Source organism: Castanea sativa, chromosome 11 (assembly GCF_040712315.1).
Source record: "Castanea sativa cultivar Marrone di Chiusa Pesio chromosome 11, ASM4071231v1".
Lineage (NCBI taxonomy): Eukaryota > Viridiplantae > Streptophyta > Magnoliopsida > Fagales > Fagaceae > Castanea > Castanea sativa.
The window spans coordinates 56,068,144-56,072,548 of record NC_134023.1 but is presented as its reverse complement, the minus strand read 5'-3'; the positions used below and the strand labels follow the sequence as shown (position 1 = coordinate 56,072,548).

General features: G+C 35.1%; 1 long non-coding RNA gene across 1 annotated transcript; it reads left to right on the top strand.

Moving 5' to 3' along the window:
- The first annotated feature begins 1,257 nt into the window (after positions 1–1,257).
- Positions 1,258–2,794, top strand: LOC142615628 (uncharacterized). The gene is made up of 3 exons (XR_012840799.1): positions 1,258–1,307; positions 2,038–2,085; positions 2,603–2,794. It is a non-coding gene; the product is annotated as an uncharacterized LOC142615628 (long non-coding RNA).
- Positions 2,795–4,405: the final 1,611 nt, after the last annotated feature.

The following is a 4,405-nucleotide window of genomic DNA, read 5'->3' as shown; positions in this document are numbered from 1 at the left end:
CAAATTCAAACCCAGGCCTAATCCGAATTGAAAAGCCCAAAAACAAAATTTAACAAGTCCACTTTAAAGGTCCAATGAAAATAGACCCGCCAACCCTCCAGTTTTTGTTTTTCCAAAGTTCCTGCACTTTCCCCTAATTAAAATTTAACCCTTAAAAATTATTTTTATGTTATAATACAATTTCCTCATTAAAAATTATGGCTGCTTTTGAATTATTTTTTCTTAAACGAAAAGCCTTTTAAATCATTAGATGAGACTAGCATTTGATTGCTACATATCATTAAAAGGCTAGCATGGTTTTAAAAATCGGACCGGGGGCCAAAATCGGATTTGTCTTTGGTTTACAGTCAACACTACATACATTGCGTTTTTTTCTTTTGTATGTTGTTACTCTTGTAGAAAATGAAATGGCCTTATTTTAGTGACACATTTTGCTTAGCTACGGATATGTCAAAACGGGAAGATTTTGACGCGAGCTATAAGGCCAGAAGCAAGAGATCTTACAACTGGGACAAGCCCAATCCCAAGTCCTAGCTCAATGGGTCTACTTGAAACGCTTAGGAGCTTAAAGCCCAATCCAAAATGGGACTTGTACTCGATCGTTTGACTTTGGGGTTACCAATATTGCTTGAGCTACTGAATGTTGACTGGTAAGGTGATAGATTTACAAGGCCTACTCCTACAAGCTCTTGAGAAAGTCCCATCAATTTCTCAAAAAATTCTTAAGTATTATTTTGGAGTATAGTAAAATCATGCCTTTTTATCTTATATTCATACGGGATCGCATCATAAAAATCACATGCTTTCGGCTAATAATACTGCAAAATGTATCACCATCTTTCCATCTCACCAATATTCACATGAATCTACAGGTTTGTTGCAGTTGGAAATGAACAATTCTTGGAAACATACAATGTAAGCTTTCTCAAAACAACCTTCCTTGCTATGCAGAATGTCCTAATTGCCCTGGTTATGTAATTAATTTGCATTGATTGAATATTGTTATAGTTTAAGATTTGTGTCTTTGTTAAGGTACTTTTCATAGAGGTACGGATCTCTCTGTTTCTTCCACCCGCCTTCAAATCTACCTTTTTGTTTTTGTTTGTTTACCTTCACATCTTCTACTAAAGTTTTCTCAACATAATTCCTGAGAAAATTTTGGGTCTTTAACTGCTTCTAATAGTCTTTCTTTATAAGGAAAATTCTGGTTGCTGTTTTTAAATTTGCAAGTTTTGCTTTGCAGATCTTTGATGGATTTTGACTAAGTTATTGAGCTTTGCTTTGATCAGTCTTAGCTTCCTTTCCAGGTTTGTTTTCTCACACTTTCTTACTTTTTTTCTTTGGGTATATCCAGATGCACAAGGCAAGTATTGTTTTTTTGGGATTTGCTGGAGTGAGATGGGAGTACTATATATATTTTGGAATTAGTAAATTTCTATTTATCTAGTAGAAGCTGGCTTAAATAGAAAATAATTAAGCTATGTGATTCTCTTGGTGCTCGATATCCTGGCTCTATAATGAACGTTATGGCTCAATGATGCTAACAATGACTAAATGTGCTAACTTATGTTTATGCATCCTATGTATAGATGAATGCACCCTACTACCTTGGGAAAAATGGTGACTTTCTTTGAATGTTATAATATTTTTATTTTGCTGGTGATATGTGCCAGGAGTCTTTGGTCTTGTTTAGCAATGAATGACACATGATGCTTCTTGAACTTGAAAGAAAATCAAAGCCAATCTGCCTGTGTTTTACTTTATACATGTGCTGTGTTAGAATGAAACTCCTTAAAGGCATGGACCTATCAAGCTACACTGCTGTGTTAATAGTCTGTTCAATCTTTGAAGGAAGCTAGAAGCTCTAGTAGTTGACTTATTGTCTGAGCTATGTGCTTTGTGTAAGCTAAGACAACTTTGATCCGTGTTACCTAATAATAGAATTTTGAACTGTTTTTTTTTTTCAATTTATCTATAAATGTGTAGGATTAGAAGGCAAAATTTTGTTTTTAACATTGAAATATTTTTTTTCTGCAGGCTTTTCTGCTGGATCTAGTACTCTATTCTGGTTGAGGACAACTTAAGGTGTGTCTCTCATTGAAGATTTTTGAAAAATTTTAATCCAGCTTTGTGTTTTATGTCTTCTGCTGGTGTTTGCTTATTGTATGATTTTTTTCATTGATAAATTTATTCATTCATTAGTTTCTCTATTTTCTTAGAGAAATAAGTTTTCCACTTGAGCTAGGCTGGTAAAATGATCAAGGTGACATGTTATGAAGGAGCTACCTTTGAGAGTAGGAATCATCAGTTGTTTGAAATGCTGTTGAATTTAGCAGCAATGTCATGTCTGATGAGGCTATCTTGCTTTTGATCAGAAGAAACAATGCTCAAGTTGAGTTTGTGAAGAGAGTGAAAAATTTGTTAGTGAATAGTTTTATGTTGTTATTCTTTGGAGAGGGGGGGGGGGGGGGATTGCATTTCTCTATCTTGAGTATCTTTAAGTATGGTTTTATGTTGCTATTTTATTTTGTTGATTGCTCTGTTTACGTGTCAACTTCATTTTATGCATGGAGTGATCCTCACTTATCTATTATTGTTGTAGATACCTTGTTCCAGCTGATTTGATTGTTGGGCAGTTTGTTTATGTTGTCTGGAAAAGGATTACGCTCAGTTCTAAGAAGGCTATTTTTGCATAAATCTAACAAATCACTTGGGGCAATATCTTTTGTTTATAATAAGGATGGTGAATTGTGGCTTTGAAAACTATTAATTCAGTTCTTCAGCTAAATGGATTTATCTTCTATATTTGTATTTGGTTATAGTACATTTGACTTTTGATGTATTTGGTTGTATACATTAGACTTTTGATATATTTAGATGCAGTGTTTGAGTATATTTCTGGCCTACGCATTCGTCCTAGTTAAATTACACTAATTTTGTTTTGGCTGTGAGTATATTACTGTTTTAATCCTTTCAGCAATCCAATTCCATTGCTATTATAATATTACAAAATTAAATGAAATTCCAAACAATGTCTCTTACAAAGTGGCACTAATAGAATATGAGGCAAACTAACTCAGGCAAATATGATTTCAATCCTGCAATCTTGTTTAGAATAATCAATTGAATGGTTCAAACCAATATATATTTAGGCCAAAGGCAAAGCATCACTGAACTGTAATTGCCGCAGATAAGTTGAAGAAACCTCTTTGGTTGTTTGAGTGTCAAACGTTTTGATCAAATTCAAGGTTACTCAATATCACTAACATATAGAGAAGTGTTATAAGAAAAGAAAAACCAATACATACATTATTTATAAGAAAAACCATTACAATACTCACGATCAAACACAAAGACCTCTTACATTACATTACATACACACACAAACAAAACACAATATATATATATATAAGACCGATCGAGCTAACTAGGTAAAAAAAAAAAAGAACAAATGAAAAGAAAAGCAAAAAAAAAGAAAAACCCTCACAACATGAGCTCCCTTAATGACCACTTCTTCCTTCTCCTCTTCCTCCTCGCTCTCATCATTGCTAGATGCAATGTGGACCACTACTTGTGGTGCCTCCTCCCCCACAGGTGGTGGTGGGATTGTAGTCCTATTAATATTCCTCATGCGAAAGAATAAGACGATCTTCTTCTTGAAAATGAAGAGAAGCGCCACAATGATGAAGAGGATGAAAAGTGACACCACGGGGATGATGACCTTCTTGTGAGAAGGATCAGTGGGATTGAGTGGAATGGAAGTTGTTGGCAGGGACCCGATTGGTCCATTGGTGGAGGTTTGGGGTAAGTTTGACATTGAGTGTTAGTTTTTTGGAGGGAAGTACCAATTGTTTTTAAATAGTACGTAGGTTGCAATGTTGCATGCAAGTTGCATGCAAATTGCAATTGCAATGAGAGAGAGAGAGAGAGAGAGAGAGAGAGAGAGAGAGAGAGAGAGAGAGAGAGAGAGAGAGAGAGTGAGTGAGTGAGTGGAGCAGACTTGTCTTCTTGTCAAGTCAACGATACGCACAAAACAAGGAGAAAAGAAAAGGGTTTAAGGGTTGAGAGATTGATCCTAGCCCTCTATTTAATCTAATGGTTATAAAATAATTCCACGTCATTGCGTCACTTAGGGATTTTTTTTTTAATTCACTCTCCTTCCTTCTTTCTCTCAATATTTATTTTGTCTGCTCATATCTTTCTCTCTCCAACTTTCACTCTTCAGTCCTCTCCTCTGTTCTCTCTAATTTTCAAAATTTTCCAAAAATCTCGATGTTGCTGTTGCCACCCTAGATCCCAAACACCATTTCTTTGTACTCTCCCAATCAGAGAAACCAACGTGGCAACGATCATCCAATAATGATAAAAAGATTTTCATCTTTGGGGTAAGTTTGACATTGAGTGT